A 17,795-nucleotide genomic window follows, 5' to 3' on the forward strand; every position below is an offset into this window, starting at 1 on the left:
AATAAATAAATAAATAAATAAATCTTTAAAAGAAAAAAATGCAATGTGGTATCCTGAGATCCTAGAACAGAAAAAGGATATTAGGTGAAAACTAAGGAAATCTGAGTAACCTAGGTACTTTAGTAAACAGATAACACAACTGTATCAATATTGGTTCATTAATTGTGACAAATACACCATACTAATGTAAGATGTTAATAATAGGAGAAACTCAGTATGGAGTATATATAGTAGTTACATGATTTTCATAATTTTTCTATAAAGCTAAAACTGTTCTGAAATTAAAAGTTTATATAAAAAAATTAACTTTGTATGCTTACAGCCTATGATGTGAGGGGCAGGTGGGGGTGGGGATGGGGAGGTGTTTATAAGGCTGGAAATTCACACTGGAGCCAGATAGTGAGGAATCTTCATATCACATTAAGCAGTTTGAATGTCCTTCCTCCCTCCCTCCCTCCCTCCCTCCCTCCCTCCCTCCCTCCCTTCCTTCCTCCCTCCCTCCCCCCTTCCTTTTTTTTAACGATTTATTTATTTACTTAAGAGACAGATTGAGAGAGCACATGGGAGGGAAGGGCAGAGGGAGAGGAAGAGAGAGAGTGAGTCTCTGGCAGCCTCCATGCTGAGCCCGGAGCCCAAGATGGGCTCAATCCCATGACCCTGAGATCACGATCCCAGCCAAAAAATTAAGAGTTGGAAGCTCAACCGACTACACTACCCACATACCCCTAGGCAATTTCTACAGGCACTGACAACAACTGAAGAGTTTTAAACAGGTGAGCAACATGATCAGATCTGTATTTTATAAAGATTGTTACGATGGTTTTATACCACCAAACACGGGGTCCTATACCAGACAAGTGAATCAAAGCTCTGGGACTGTGCATGTATAACTTTTTAAATCTTCACATGTGATCCTGGTACACATCAATGACTGAGAACCACTCCTATATAGAATTAATTAAAGAAGAGCTCCAAATAATAAGAATTTGTCAGAGATCATGGGAGCCAGAGAAGACAATAACACGAGAATCAAGGAAGGGGCCAAGTTAAGGCACGCTTTAGAGGCAGAATCAATAGATCTTTTGAAATGACTAGATATGAAAGCAGGATGAAGCCAAATACACAGGATGAAGCCAAACATGGAACAAGATCTTTGGCTTGGGTAGCTAGGTAAAGGATGAGACTATTCAAGACAGAGTTCAGAAAAAAGATAGATAATGGTGGGATGGTGGTAGGGAAGAGAAGATAAAAAGTTTAGTTTGCACATGACAAATTTTAAGGATCCCACAATATATTTACATGGATATTGCCAATAGGTAGTTGGAAATGAATTCAGGTAATTGGTAGGCATTGGTACAGATGTCGCTTTGGGAGACAAGTCACTGGTTTACAGGTGGTGGATGAAGTCATGATGAATTGATTGAGAAAAAAAATGAGACAGATGGAACTCATGGTAATACAACACTTAGGAGACAGGAAGAGGAGCCAGCTGATGTGATCAAATACTAAAGAATACTAAGAGAGAGAAATTAAAAATAAATAATAGGTTTTGATCTTTATCAGAGTGTTTTGATCCTGGTTGTGCCAGCAGAAGGCAGAGTTAAGGAATAAGTAGGTCAATGCGGTAGGGGAGGTAGTGAATGTAGATGACTGTGATGAGCAGTAGAAAGGAAAAGAGAAGTTGGATCACATCTTGAGGTGTAACCTGATCAAAGAAGAGTATTTGTTAAGATGCAAAGAATCTTGAGTATCTTTGTAGAATGACAGACAACCCACTGTTGAAAAATAGACTGAAAATACTGGAAAGAGATAAACTGTTGACAAGTTTTAAGAAGTGGGAGAAAGGGAGGGGACACCAAATATGTGTCAGTCATGTAAGGTGTCAAGAACAATCTCATCCTTTCATGAGTGAGAACAGGGAGTTTGTAGTTATAAGGGAAGATTGTTCAATTGTTCGGTGAGTCCTTTGCCAATGTTATATTCCTTGAGAAAAGTAAGAGGCTGCAAGGTAGGGAACTTGAGAAAAGGAGGAACAGAGAAAAAAATGGAAACTAACAACATTTGAGTAAAGGAATGTTAACAGCTAATTGGCCCATCTGAAGTTGCAACTCAAGTTAGCAATCACTTATTGGTTGCCTCCTGAGCACTCACTCCCCATTAACAGCTCACGGATTTGAGATCATTGAATTTGTACAGACATGGAGACATGACTGAAACCAGAAGTGGACTGCTTAGCCTGTGGTAAACCAATCAGCGCATTCCAAACTGATGGGCATAGTGATAGGTTTAGAATAGACTACTAAACCTGTCCAACAGAGTGCATCTTAAGTCTAGAGATTTGGGGACGAAGGTGGTTTCTTGTACTTCCTATGCATGAAGGAGGAAGCATGAAGCCCTGACGCTGCTGAAAGCTTTTACTAGTTAGCTCAGGCTGCCTGGACGGTTTAAACAATAGATTTTATTTTCTCACAGTACTGGAAGCCAAAGTTCAAGATCAAAGTGGTATCAAAGTTAGCTTCTGGTAAGGTATCACTTGCTGGCTTGTAGACAGCTGTGTCCTCACATGGCCTTCCCTCTTGCATGCTGTGGACAGAGGTATCTCTCTGGTGTCTCTTTTCTTACAAGGACACAGTTTTATTGGATTAGGGACCCACCATTATGACCTCACTTAACTTTTATTACCTTCATAAAGGCCCTATCTCCAAAAAACTGTCACACTGGGGGCTGGGGCTTCAACATATGAATTGGGGTGGGGGCAGGGTCACAGTTTAGTACATAGCTAAAGCCATCTTAGAGACTTGAGTGGCCCTGGCCTCAGGATGGTACAACTTTAGGATGAAACTAACTCTGAGGAAGGAAAACTGGAAAGATAAAAGGAAGTTAGGTGCCATTGTTAAGTAGCTGGATCACGTTTCATTTGAAGCCCTCAATTATTTAAGCCAATCTAAGTTTTCTATTATCTGCAAACAAAAGTAACCTAATAGACCCATTATATGATTTCCTCTACCACCTGGCAGGGGGCAATATATCTGTTTTTATCTACATTGGGCCTGTCCAGGCTGGTAGTACAAAAAGTAGTGGTGATATAGGATGGTGGAATTTAGGGACAATATAACTGATGACCACGAAGTAAGCCCAAAATGACCAGAAATAAAATATAAAGAGGACAGAAGAAAAGGAGGGATGAGGGTGGGGTGCAGCTGATGGACCTGATGTGGCTTAAGTCTGGGTTAAATAGAAATAAGGGAAGGAGGGGGGCTGGCTGGCTCAGTTGGTGGAGCATACAACTCTTGATCTCAAGATTGGAAGTTAGAGCACAGTGTTGGGTGTAGAGATTACTTAAAAACAAAATCTTAAAAAAGAAAAGAAAAGAAATAAGGGGAAGAGAAGAGAGAGAGAATATACTGTTAGCAATTAGGCCTCCTGAGTTTGTTAACCCATGTCACCTAGTAACAAAAACTGTGACACTGTAACAATGAGAAGGAAATCCTGCTTTGAATGAGAAGCTCTTAAGTGTGGCTAGAAAGAACCACAAGGTTATAAACACCTATGAAAGAAAAACACTTCAGAGCAGACAAAAGCTAAAACATGGACTGCCACTCACCACCTCACTTTAACCTTCTTAAGATCATTATGATAGATCTCCATCCCTCGCTCTTCAGGAACAATCTTCCACTGGACACATCTATTAAAAAAGGGTTTGGGGCACCTGGCTGGCTCAATCAGTAGAGCATGCAACTCTTGATCTTGGGGGTGTGAGTTCGAGCCCCGTGTTGGATGTAGAGAGTACTTAAAAAAACAAAAAACAAAAACCACTTACACATTAAAAAAAACAAAAACAAACAGGGTTTGTCAAACTAAGGTCCTACTGACAATTTTTTAAAAACGTGTTTTTATTATGATAATGATCTAAAAATAAAATCAAAAGGAGCAAACGTATCTCTGCTACTTGATTTCAGTGCCTACGCTTGCATTTATGATCTTGTTGGCAACAAGCAGCACAGATATGTAATATGGAAATGGTGCATCTGAGTATACTGTAAAAGATTCTGCAGTATTTTGACCTGAGAAAAAGCGAAAAAGACACACAACACACAAAAGTAAAGCTGGGCTAAAGTCAAAAGAACCTGTGTGGTGGAGGTCAGCACTTGTTAATAATGAGAGCTGCAACTGAGTTTTGGTAACACATCAGCAGTCACATTATGCTGTTAATTTGAATTTTATTGGTTTTACGGTTATATTTGTACTTATTTTGATTTTATAGTTGAATAAGAGCTCTGTGCACAAGGAGCTTATACCTAGATTTGTGTAACAATATAAGTCAATTTAAGTCAACCCAGGGGTCTGAGAATTTTTTTTCCCTTTAAATGGAGGTTTATACATTTTTCAATATTGAGAAATGCTATATTAGGAGATTCTGTTCCAGAGAATTCTCCTCTTATTTCTCCTTAATAGCTGAAATACCCCCAAAGTAGGGCAGAATCACCTCAAGTCTTCTTGGAAAGCAATTTCAGGTGAAGAGGCAAAGGGTTTGGACTAAGGTGAACCCAGGCTCTGCCACCTGCTACCACACAACCTCTGATATGATATTTAACTTTGTTAATTTCAATTTCCTCAAAATGTGGCTAATAAGATTATTTTAAGATTTAGGAAGGTCAGAGAAGGTGATCTACGTAACATATTTATGTAACATAGTGCTGGGTACGTGGTAAGTGCTCAATAAACTTTAGCTGATATTACTGTTGTTATCGTTAGTCTGGTTCTTCTAACAACTTCCACAGTGCTTCATGAACACCACAGCGTCAAGCTTTCTACTCTGCTGCTTAGTTTAAACAGCCTTAAAGTAGTCCCAACTTCCCAAGAAGGTAAAAGACTAATTTACCAGTGAAGTGTGGAAGTAGAGTAGAAATGCTGAATCAAGAATATACTAAACCTCAAGTTCAAGTCCTGGTCCAAGTATTACCATGACTTTTAGAAAAGTCACTTACTTTGCCTGAACCTATTGGCTCATTTGTAAAATGGAGATTATTCTTAAGTTACAAAGTTCTTGCACAGAACATTACAAACTACATAGTACTTCACAAATCTAAAGTCAAGTTATTATTCAGTGAATTCCAGAAACATTTCTAAATGGTACCCCTTAAAGCTTGAAAAGGAAAAAAATATACCACGCAAAAAATTCCCAATCAGGTATTGAGGTGGTAAATGAGGACAACAAGCCAAACCAAAAGTAACAGTGCAAGCAAGAGGCAAAGAGAAGCACCAGCTCTCCAGTGTTCCATTTTCCCCTGTGGAATGGCACTGGGTGAGGATCACGGAGATGTAGCACCGATGGGGGGGAACTGTCTCCTGCCTTTCTATGGATCCATGCGCAGAAGGGGGTTGGAGGAGGGGGAAGAAGAGCAAGGAGTAGAATGATACGGAGCCAAAGTGGAGAAAGTATCTCAGCAGCAGTCCTCATTATTGAGCATGACTGCCCAGGGGAGCCTTAACTGCAATCCCTTCAGAAAACTGCAGTGCCCGGGCTGTGGAAATGGCGGCTTCTTCCTATGAGGCCTTCCAGGAAAAGTCTTCTAATTGCCTGTGGTCAGGCCTGAAACATCACACAGAGGATTCTGATCTGGAGCCAGACTCTTCACTCAAAGAAATAAAGAATACATACGTTCTTTACCCAAACATACAATAAATGTTATTTCAAGAAATTACATAAACTAAAAAAATCAATAAACTAAAGAATGATTTTATAAAGCCCATGAATAATAATGCTATAGCAAGTTGCTGAAGAATAATTGAGAATATTATATTCTTTTTTTTTAAAGACTTTATTTTTAAGTAATCTCTACACCTAACATGGGACTTGAACTCACAACCCTGAGATCAAGAATTGCATGCTCTACTGACTGAGCCAGCCAAGCATCACAAGAGAATATTATATTCTTAACCTGCAAGTATCACATCATGTAGAGAAACCTTAGTAATCTTCAACCTATAAAAGGTCTTATTTCTAAGGTTATCTGTAACTCAATTGTTAAGAGCTCAGTACCACATTTTCTATAGAAACATTTTAAATGGTGATTAAGATACAAAGTTAGCCCACACATGCTTTTTAAATCCATAATGTGGATGAAAATAAATGTGTTTGTTTGTTTGTTTTAAATGATCTTAGAAAACTGGCAAGTTCCATTTTCCCAAAAGTTGAAACACTGCCAAACCATACTGCCTGGGGCAACTTGAATCTTATTTAATACAAAAACAGTATGATTAAATGATGATTCTTTTAAAACAACAACAACAACAACAACAAACCACATAAAACCTGTCAGCCATTTCTTTGCCACCTGGTAACATAAGGTGTGTCTATAAAGTGATGCTGTTTAACTAAAAGTAGACCTGTGCACCAAAATAAGTGTTGACCCTTCAAGTAAGTCACTTTGAGAGATTACTATTTATTACAATAATAAACATCTTTGAAATCCCATTTTCAGATAATGTCCTCATAGCAGCCTTATTGATTTTTTTTAATTTTTATTTTTTAAATTTAAACTCAATTAGCCAACATACAGTACATCATTAGTTTCAAGTGTAGAGTTCAGCAATTCATCAGTTGCATGTAACACCCAGTGCTTCATCATATCACGTGCCCTCCTTAATGCCCATCACTCAGTTACCCCATCCCCCAAACCCCCTCCCTTCCAGCAACCCTCAGTTTGTTTCCTATGATTAAGAGTCTCTTATGGATTGTTTCTGTCTCTGATTTCTTCCCATTATGTTTTCCTTCCCTTCCCCTATGATCCTCTGCACTGTTTCTTTTATTCCTCATAGGAATGGAACCACGTGATAATTGTCTTTCTCTCATTGGGGCTTATTGATTCTTTTTCATATCCTCAGTGGTAGCAAACCCTTTGCTTTAGGATAATACCATTTATTTTTTATTTTTTAGAGTAAGTTGTTGCTCTTTTAGCCATAACTGTATAGACTCCCAATATAACCAGCTTGGAAAGATCATATTCATTGAGATATAGTTTCTGGTATGTTCTGTTTCCTTAAACAGCCCGAAACAGTCATACCTCATAAATCAAGTTCACACAGTACACACTGTACCACCACAAATGATAGTATCCTTTGTGCTTATTCTTTTTTAAGAAGCCAAAACTATCTGGAAATATGAGCTGAATTTTTAAAAAGTTTTTAAAAAAAATACCAATAGCAAAAATAGAAAATATACAGGGGAAAAGATTCCTCTTATGACTGCAACAAAAATAATATGAAATACATAGGAAAAAACTTAGCCAGAAATATACATGACTGATATGAAGAAAGCTATACAATCCTACAGAGAGGCATGGAAGACAATTTTAATAAAAAGGAAGACAGTACATGGTTTTCTGAAGCTGAAGATTCGATATTGTAAAAATGCAAATTCTCACCAAAATCATCCACAAAATTAAAGAAATCCCACTCAAAATTCCAAAAATGTTTTTGAGGAACTTGAACAAGTAAAAGTTCATCTGGAAGGATAAACATGCAGGAAGTGCCAGGAAAATACTGGAAAAGAAAGAGTGATGCTACTTGCAGTGGGGTTGGGTTGAGGGGAGTAGGGAAGTGCTTATCCTTCCAGACATTATAGTACACTATAAAGCAAGTATATCTTAGCCAGGATATACAGTCAAAGCAGTGAAACAGAATAGATAGTCTAGACACTAGTCAAAATGTATGTAAGAATTCCATTTGCAATAAAGCTACTATTTCAAATCAGGGGATTAAAGCTGGACTATTCAAAAAAGTGTATTTAGAAAATGGGCTACCTCGGGGCGCCTGGGTGGCACAGTCGTTAAGCATCTGCCTTCAGCTCAGGGCATGATCCCTGCGTTCTGGGATCGAGCCCCACATCAGGCTTCTCTGATAGGAGCCTGCTTCTTCCTCTCCCATTCCCCCTGCTTGCGTTCCCTCTCTGGCTGGCTTGTCTCTCTCTGTCAAAATAAATAAATAAAATCTAAGAAAAGAAAGAAAGAAAGAAAGAAAGAAAGAAAGAAAGAAAGAAAGAAAGAAAGAAAGAAAGAAGGAAGGAAGGAAGGAAGGAAGGAAGGAAGGAAAGAAAGAAAGAAAGAAAGAAAGAAAGAAAGAAAGAAAGAGAAAATGGGCTACCAGGGAGCCTGACTGGCTCAGTCGGGGGAGCATGTGACTCCAGGATCATCTTGGGATTATGGATTTGAGCCTCACCTTACGTGTAGAACTCAAGGAAGGAAGGAAGGAAGGAAGGAAGGAAGGAAGGAAGGAAGGAAGGAAGGAAAGTAGGGAGGGAGAAAGAAAGGGGCACTTGGATGGGCTCAGTCGGTGGAACATGCGACTCTTGATCTTGGGGCTATAGGTTTGAGCCCCATGTTGGGTGTAGAGATTACTTAAAAAATAAAACAAAATCTTAAAAAAAAAAAAGAAAAAGGGCTACCTATTTTGAAAGAATAAACTTATATGCCTATGTTATATCTAACACCAAAATAAATTCCAGATAAGTTAAAGCTTTTAATGTAAAAAATACTCCTTAATACACCTAAAAATATATAGGTGAATACTAACTAAAAAGCAGGGTAGAAAAGACTCTTTTGGACATGATACCAAAGCCATAAAGTAAAAAAGGAAAGAAAAAGACTAATAGATAGCTTATAAAAATGTATGGGAAGATATGCTATAAAAGACTCTGGTAGAGGGGCGCCTGGGTGGCTCAGTCGTTAAGCGTCTGCCTTCGGCGCAGGGTGTGATCTCAGGGTTCTGGGATTGAGCCCCACATCGGGCTCCATGCTCTTCTGGGAGCCTGCTTCTTCCTCTCCCACTCCCCTTGTTTGTGCTCCCTCCCTCACTGGCTGTCTCTCTCTCTGTCAAATAAATAAATAAAATCTTAAAAAAAAAAAAAGACTCTGGTAGAGATACTTGCAAAACACTACAATGTAATACTGATACGTAAGGAATGGTTAAAAAACACTAAGGAATCTTTAGAAAATACTTAGAAATGACCTCAGTACAAAATTGCCACTGCCATCAACAAACATTCACAAAAGAAATGCAAATGGCCACCAGACACTTAAAAATATTCATCACACTAATAAAAAAAATGTCTTTGGGGGATGCTTTCAACTGCAAGTAACGGAAGACCTAATCCAAACTGGCTTAAATAATGAGAGTATCTTTCATAACTGCAAGTCCAGAGGCCGGGCAAATTCTAGGTATGGTTTCATCTTTAGTTCTATAATGTCACCAAGGACCCGGGTTCCTGCCATTTCTCCATCCTGCTCTTCACAGCATCATCTTCATCCTAAGGCTGGTTCCCTTTGCCAGTTACAAAATGGCTGCAGCAGTTCCAGGTATCACAACGGACATGGTAACATCCAGAGGAAGAAAAGGAGCATTTCTTATGTCTCTTTTAGTGATGGGGAAATTTTCTCATAAGCTTCTCAACACGTTTGCTCTCAGATTTCACTGCCAGAACTGGAGGTCACAAACTATTGCTACATTGCTCTCTGGTAAGAGAATGGGTTCCTATGATTAGCTTAGGGTTCTCTGAGTGTGTTCCAGGGATCCCTAGGGGCCCAAAACACTTTAAGGGGGTCTGCAAAAGGTCAGAATTGTTTTCATAATAATGTCAACATATTATCTGTCCTTTTTACAGTGGTGGCCGTTGCACTGATGGTGCACAGGCAATGGTGGCTAAAGCCGCTGGCATCTTCGTCTGAATCAAGGCAGTTGCACCAAACTGTACTGCAGGTGACTATTTTCTTCACCAACCATGCAATGACAGAAGGGGGAAAAAAAGCCAGTTTCACTTAAGCATATCCTTGATGAAGCAATAAAAATTGTTTTCATGGAACACCATTTCTATTTTGGCATTTTCTCAAAAACCAAGTAAGTCTGTCAGGAAAACAACTGACGTTTGATGCCATTAATAAAATTCAAGCTTTTAAGCAAAAAATTAGAATTCTAGAAAACTTGCGCCTACCATGGTGAGTTTAACAGCTTTCTGACACTTAAACACTATTCCGATGAGAATAAGGTATTTTTGATATGGTATAATGAAATATGTCAACATTTGGAAGACCTGCACAGCTCAGTGAACCAATATTTTCCAGATGACACACATGATATCACAGAATCATGCCTGGATAAAAGATCTATTCAAAGTGCAAGACAGCCAATGGATTTTAATGTAACAGAGTATGAAAAGTTCACTGACATGGTTTCAAATATTATATTGCAGTTAACCTTTAAGAAACTACTGCCTATTGGAATTTGTTATACTATCAAAGAATATTCATTCACATTCACCCTAAGAGATTCTTAAAGTACTCCTCCTCTTTCTAACTACTTACATTTCTTTTTTTTTTTTTATTTTATTTTTTAAAGTTCTTATTTATTTGAGAGGAGTGAGAGCAAGAGTGCACGAGTAAGGGAGAAGGGCAGAGGGACAGGAAGAAGCAGACTCCCCGATGAGCAGGGAGCCCGATGTGGGACTCGATCCCAGGATCCTGGATCATGACCTGAGCGGAAGGCAGACACTTAACTGACTGAGCCACCCAGGTGCCCCTAACTACTTACATTTCTGCATGAGATCAGATTTTCTTCATATATATATAAACCAGAACAATATATCATAACAGACTCAATGCAGAAGCAAACGTAAGAATCCAGTGAAAGAGGTAGGAGAATTAAAAGGTGCAAACTCCCAGTCATAAAATAAGTCTCAGAGACAAAAAGTACAGCATAAGAAATATAGTCAATAATATCATAATAACATTGCCTGGTGACAGACGGTGACTACACTTATCACCGTGAGCACTGAGTAATGTTAAATCAATATGTTGTACATCCGCAACTAATATAACATTGTATGTTAAATAAACTAAAAAAAAAAGAAAAAGAAAAAGAATCTAGTCATCTTCTCTTAGACCAAATATTAAGGAGATTTGCAAAAATGTAAAACTATGCCACTCTTCTCATTAATTTTTTTCTTTTGGAGAATATTTTTAATAAAAATGGTATTCGTGCTGATATGCAATGGATTTATTATTTTTATTTTTAAATGACCTAATAAATATTTACATTTTTTCTTAGGTTTAACTTCTAATACCATAAATACTGATAACTATGATACATATAAACAAAAGCTCTCGGGTATAATATTTCAGTGTCAAGGGGTCCTGTGACCAAAAAGTTGGAAAACCACTGCCTTAGATTAATTTTCTGGGGTGACATGGAGAATGGAAAGTCCACTAATTCTTTTAAAAAAAGAGTATGATGGCTTACTTAAGTATTTGACTTATCATTTTGGCAAAGTGAAATGTTGTGATCGGTAATGTGCAAAAACAAGCATCCTCACACATTGTCAGGGGAGACACACTGAGAGGCCTTTCCTGAGGAAACTTTGGCAATACCTATGAAAATTCTTTTTTTGGGGGGGAGGGGCAGAGGGAGAGAGAGAGAATCTTAAGCAGGCTCCACACCCTGCATGGAGCCCCATGTGGGGCTCGATCTCACAACCCTGAGAGCATGACCTGAGCTGAAATCAAGAGTCCAATGCTTAACTGACTGAGCCACTCAGACACCCCATTTCTATGAAAATTCTTAAAGAATAAATTTGATGAAAAATTCAATTTCTAGAACTATATCCTAAGAATATATTCAGAAGGATATAAGGATTTGTTACAGCATTGTTGTACATTATTCTGAAAAACTGCAAACCATCTAAATAGCCATCTTTAGAAAACTGACTAAATTAAGGGAAATTATGTAGCTACTTAAAAATGTTGCTTTTAAACCTAAATTTATTGATATGGAAAGAAGTCAATTATTTATTAAAGTGAGGAAAAAATCAGGTACAGAATAGTACCTATAGTAAGATCTCATTTTTAAAAATTAATTTATATAACAACAAATATACATATGCATAAAAAAAGTCTGGAAGAATTAATAGTTTTCTCTGATTGAAAGGCTCAAGGAGAGCCTTCTTTTTTATTAATACGTCTCAAAATGTTCTTTTCTTTTTCTTTGTAAGTAAACTCAAATAACCTTTACACTCAGGAAACATAAAAATATTTTTACAATCACTAAGTATGTAAACTCTACACACTATCTATGGGTAGAGGATTCATGCTTGGAAAGGAAGGGGAAAAAAAGATGGTATGGGCAGTAGTGATAGTAACACTCGAAAAGTGTCAAAATTTCTTTTCTAGCAGTCACCCATTTACATGGAGGAAAAGATGCCATGGAATCTGTGGGAGCCTGGTAAGGGGACCCAGACAGGGGGCTGCGGCCAGTTGGATCCAGGACCCTAATACCCTAGGGCCCAAAAAGTTCAGAGAAAGACTAGTTTTAAAAACTCTGATCTGTTAGACCACATAAGGCTGACAACTGCAAATGCTCAGAAGGTGGGGGCAAAGAACCCCGAAAAGGGAAAGAAATTACTGGAAAAGGCAAAGAGTAGTAGGAGGAGGTAGAAAACAAATAACTCACTGTAGAATACCAAATTCCAGTCATCTAGAAACTTCCTATTCACCAACTATGGCAGGTACTTGCCACATTGTTGTCTGACATATGGCTGCTCTCTCTTTCCATTTGGTAACTGTGTTTTTGGTATGCCAGAACCTTTTCATTTATAGTACTTGTTAATCATCACACAGCAAACACAGATGACACACCAGTCAGGTCTGCCCAGCCTGGTCTCTGAGGCCAGCTCCTGGGAAAGCTCGTGCACCCTCTGCTGGTCAGCTCCACTCCAGGACAAGAGGATCTATGTCCTAAGGAGACAACAAATCAGAGGGATACACTTTTGTGTTCTCTATACAGCTAATTTCACTGAAGAGTTTGGAAACTATTTCCTCAAACTGCCACCTGAAGGAAACAATTCCAGATAAAAAACAATGCCTTCCTTTGTTACACCAAAGAAAAACATCATAAAAACTAAAGTGCTATAAGAAAATACACCATCAAAGGCATGTTAAATTCAAATGATTTCATCTTATTACATAATTAAATAAGTAAAGGTGTGCAACACCTAATCTGACTATAAAGCTTCATCAGAGTCTCATTCTGGTTGAAAGCCTGAGAATTACTATAACAATAATATTTGTATAGGTTTTACAATTTACAAAAAGCCCTCACATTCATTTTCACATCTTATCCTTACAACAGTCCTATAAGCAAGGGAGGAAGGCAGGACAAGCATTTTTGTTATCACCATTTTACAGATGTGGGACATGAGGCTCAAAGAGGTTACATGAGTTGCCTTGTTCACACAGCTATAAGACCCCATAGTCCAAGCAGACTTCCTGACTCCAAACTCTTTGTTCTACTCAGTACACTATTATACCTGAGCTGCTAATGTATAAGGAGTTTCCTATTAGAGTTGGTATGTATTTCAGGCAGAGAAGTAAAAGGCCTAAAACATGTTTTTATATACATTTTTTAATAATACATTCCATTTTGTTTCAAAGGTCACAAAAATTTTAGATGCTGACCCCTACATCTGAGGGATTCGTCCCGTAGGCTATACTTTGTCCTAAAAAAAATCCATTTAACAAGGGGAGTAGACATTTTAATAAGAAATTTACTGAAAACCAAATAAAGTTAACTTCAGAATTTCTGTATGTGGCATGTCTATGCCCATAAAAAGTAGATCCTGCCAGGCTTTGTAACTTCCGCATTTACTCCGTCAATACTATTTATACAGCATGAAACAGGGGGTGGCAAATCCACCAGTTCTGGCCCTGATTCCTCTTGAATCTTTATAATCTTAATAATTTCCCCCTTATGAAAAAAGTATTATGGATACTGTACTGTTGGAGTGCCAAACTAAAAATCATTATGCTGACGAAGATTCAGTAAAATTCAGCTATAAACACAGAGCTCTCCAAAACTAAAGATCAAAATAAGTAGTAATGATAAATGGAATCACATATAGTATTTGCTATATGCCAGGCATTACTTTAAGTGCTTTACATATGATAACTCATTTAGACCTCCCAAGAACCCATTTAACAGGTAAGTAAATAAGGCACAGGGAAGTTAAAGTAATTCTAGTTACTTAGCATCCCCAGGTTGGCACAGCTAGTATGTTGTGAGGCTGAGATCTGAATTCAGGCAGGTTGGTAATCGAGTTCATCTTAACCACTAAAGTTATGCTGCCTCTGTACAGTGGGGTCTACCATATTCTTACTGCATTGTTAAAGCAAACTTTTAATTTTAGAACAGTTTTAGATTTACAGAAAAGTTGCAGATGGTACAGAAAGCTCCCAAATTCTAACATGGTTTCGTTTCTTTTTCCCTTCCTTCCTTCCTTCCTTCCTTCCTTCCTTCCTTCCTTCTTTCCTTCCTTCCTTGCTTCCTTCCGAGAGAAAGCATACATGCCCAATTGGGGGTGGGGGAGAGGGAGAGACATAATCTTAAGCAGGGTCCAGACCCAGCACCCAGCCCATCGCGGGGCTTGATCTCATCACCCTGAGATCATGACCAGGCACCCCTCTAACATAGTTTCTACCATATTATTAAAATCTTACATTATTAGCATGGTAATTTGTTACAATTAAGAAGGTAATACTATTACATTATTATAAACCTAAGTCCATACTTTGTTCAAATTCCCTTCATTTTCATTCAATGTGTTTTTCTCTCATAGAATTCCATCCAGGGCACCACATTATATTTAGTGATTAGGTCTCCTTAGGCTACTCTTTGGCTCTAATAGTTTGAGTTTCTTTGTTTTTGAAGACCTTGACAATTTTGAGTAATACTGATCAGGTATCTTGTAGAATGCCCTTCAATAAATACTTTTGAGATATTTTTCTCATGATTAGATTGGGGTTTGGATTTTAGGGGGAAAAAACCCCACAGAAGTAAAGTGACACTCTTATCACATCATATCAAGGGTATTCATGACATGAACATGACTTATCATGGGTTGATGTTAATCTTGATCACCTGGCTGAGGTGGTGACTGACAAGTTTCTCCACTGTGAAGTTATTCCCTCCCCTCATTCCACAGTGTATTCTTTAGAAGGAAGTCACTATGCACAGCCCACACTTAGGGAGTAGGGAGTTATGCTCCACCTCTTTAAGGGCAGAATATATACATATATTATTTGGAATTCTTTTGCGTGGGAGCTTTGTCTCTTCTCCCCCACTTATTTATTCAATCATTTGTTTCTATCAGTATGGACTCATATTTATTTTAAACTGTGGACTATAACCCCATACTATTTATTGCTCAAACTCTTTGTTTTGGCCATGAAGAGCTCTTTTTTCTTCTATAGTTTCTTTCTACAGTTAGCTCCTGTATCCTTTTGACATACTCCCATCATTGTGTTTTTGTTTTTGGGCACTTTTTTACTTTCTGGTACTATAAGATGTTGCAGGCTCATGTTGCATATTCCTTGACCCAGTCCTAGAATCAGCTATTTCTCCAAAGAGTGTTTGTTCCTTTTACTGGGGAACAGACTGGGTATTGGGTGTGCTCCTTGCTACTAGGCTCCTTATAGGCCCTCTCAACTGACAAAAGAAGGAAATAGTTGTAGGTATACTAAACCTTGTATAAACACATGTCTTTATAAATGTTTCTATATGTATCCATCTCTATCTATAGCAAGCTAGAGTTCATACTTTATCAACCAGAGTACAGTGCTTATGTACAGTTCCTATTGTCTTTAGTTTTAGTCTTATTTTCAAAGTTACTTAGGTCAGCACCTTTTCCTTGGCCCCTTTCAGTGAGGTTATTACATACATTTGTAATATAGTTAGATTCTTTTATAAGTCTGCCTTCCATCCTGAACCTTATTTCCCCTTATTTATTTTTAAAATTTTGCCTATGTCAAGACTTACTCTTTGTGCTGCAGAACTCTATGGATTTTAACAAATACACAGTGTCATGTATCCACCATTCCAAAACCATGAAATAGTTTCACCACCCTAGAAAAATCCTCTGTGCTACCAAATCAACCCTTTCCCTTCCCTAAACTCCCTGTTTCAGTTACATTTCTCTAACAGAGAATGTACTCAACATCATTGCTTCTCGTCCTTTCCCCTGACAACATGTTCACATTTATAAACTCATGTAATTCTCACTTCAATCCTGAGTATTTCCTCTTAGCGGATGGTTGAATGAAACTCAGGAAGAATAAGCAGCTTGGTTAAGATCTCACTAAGTGCTGGTGCTGGCACTACAACTTGTGCCTTTTGACCCCTGGTATGATGCTCTTTCTACTATACAACACTGCTTCCTTGTTTCCAGCTGGAATGGGGATGGTTATGCAGGGAAACAAGAAGAGAAGACAGAAATGGTGGTAGTGATCATATCTTACATTAATGGAAGCTTCTACACTAAAAATACTGAAGTGGAATTCTAGTTTTGGTAATTTGGTGAACTGACACCCCGAAAACCTTTCTGTTATAAAATACACCCAAAGGCAGAATAAATAGATTAAAAAAATACATCTTGTTAAAATATATCACTGAGCCAAAAAGAAAGAAAAATCCTTGGAGATCAAAAGCTAGCAAAGGTCCAGAAAGCTGAGTGAGAACTGAAGTGACCAGCTGCCCAAATCCCACAATGCATAAAAAACAAACATATCACAAAAATTTATCAAAATAAACTCAATCTCATTTTAACATTAGAAAATATATTTAGGTAATTCACCACATTATCAGATTAAAGGAAAAAAATTATATTATTACCTCAACAGATACAGAGAAAATAGTTAAATTCAACACCCATTCATGATTAGAAAATCAAATATACAAGACTTTTAGCACATATGGAATGGAAGAGAATTTCATTAATCTGCTAAGGGTAGTTACCAAAAACACTGTTATACTAATGGTGAAATATTAGAAGTATTCTGTTTATAAACATGAATAAAACAAGAATGTCCATTATCACCGGTTTTATTCAACACTGCATTTGAGGTTCTGGCCAGCACAGTAAGAAAAGTGTAATAAATGGTAATATTTGAGAAGGAAGCAATAAAACTGCCAGTTTCCTGAGGACATGATTATCTACATAGAAAAATCCCTCAAACCTTACAAATGACATTTTTTTTTTTAACAAATGACAATTATTACTACTAAAGATAAAGTCTGGCAAGGTTGCTAAATAAAAGACCAATATACAAAAAGAAAATTTGCATTTTTATGCACTAGCAAAAATATAGTTAGAAAATCTAATTTAAAAATTTACCATTTATAACACTGACCAAAAATATAATGTATTTAGGAAGTTTGAAATATGCAAATCCTTTAAGAAAAAAATTATAGAACTTCATTGAAAGACACTACAGATCTAAATAAATGGAGAGACATATGGTCTTCATAAGTAGGATAATTTGATATGGTAAAGATGTTAGTTCTCTTCAAGTTGATATACAGATTTAATGCTATACCAATCAAAATTCCAATAAGGTTTTTTGGGGAACTGAAGCTGATTTAAAAAGGTATATGAAAATGCAAATGGCAAAAAAGAAATAAGACACTCCTGAGAAAAAGGAATAAGGTAGAGGAGTGGCCCTACCAGCTCTCAAGCCTTACTACAAACGCGGTCAGGTATTAGCCCAGGAATAGAAATAGAACAAGAGAACAGAAAACAGAGCCTAGAAACAGATCTAATTATGAATGTAAACTTGATATACAACAGCGTTAGCACTGCAGATCTATGAAGAAATGAGGGCCCTTCAAAAAGTGGTTCTTGGACAAAGTGAGTATTTATGTAGGAAAAAAAAAACTAGGGATAATAAATGGGTGTTTGTTTAAGCTGCTAAATTTGT

At 37.5% G+C, this 17,795-nt stretch overlaps 1 protein-coding gene across 6 annotated transcripts in view; it reads right to left on the reverse strand.

The window, feature by feature from the left end:
• Positions 1-17,795, reverse strand: part of METTL8 (methyltransferase 8, tRNA N3-cytidine) — an 84,573-nt gene that overhangs the window by 61,141 nt on the left and 5,637 nt on the right. Inside the window, exon 1 of one of the 6 annotated variants that reach the window (XM_045779968.2) lies at positions 12,684-13,065. The exons of 4 other annotated variants lie outside the window; for them this stretch is intronic. The gene's annotated coding sequence lies outside the window, so the exon portion shown is untranslated. Of the gene's footprint in view, positions 1-12,498; positions 12,664-12,683; positions 13,066-17,795 lie in introns of those variants that run through there. One more of the 6 variants, XM_045779956.2, reaches the window with a different exon arrangement.

This window comes from Ursus americanus, chromosome 1, assembly GCF_024610735.1.
Source record: "Ursus americanus isolate L20-20 chromosome 1, mUrsAme1.1.p, whole genome shotgun sequence".
NCBI classification, from domain to species: domain Eukaryota; kingdom Metazoa; phylum Chordata; class Mammalia; order Carnivora; family Ursidae; genus Ursus; species Ursus americanus.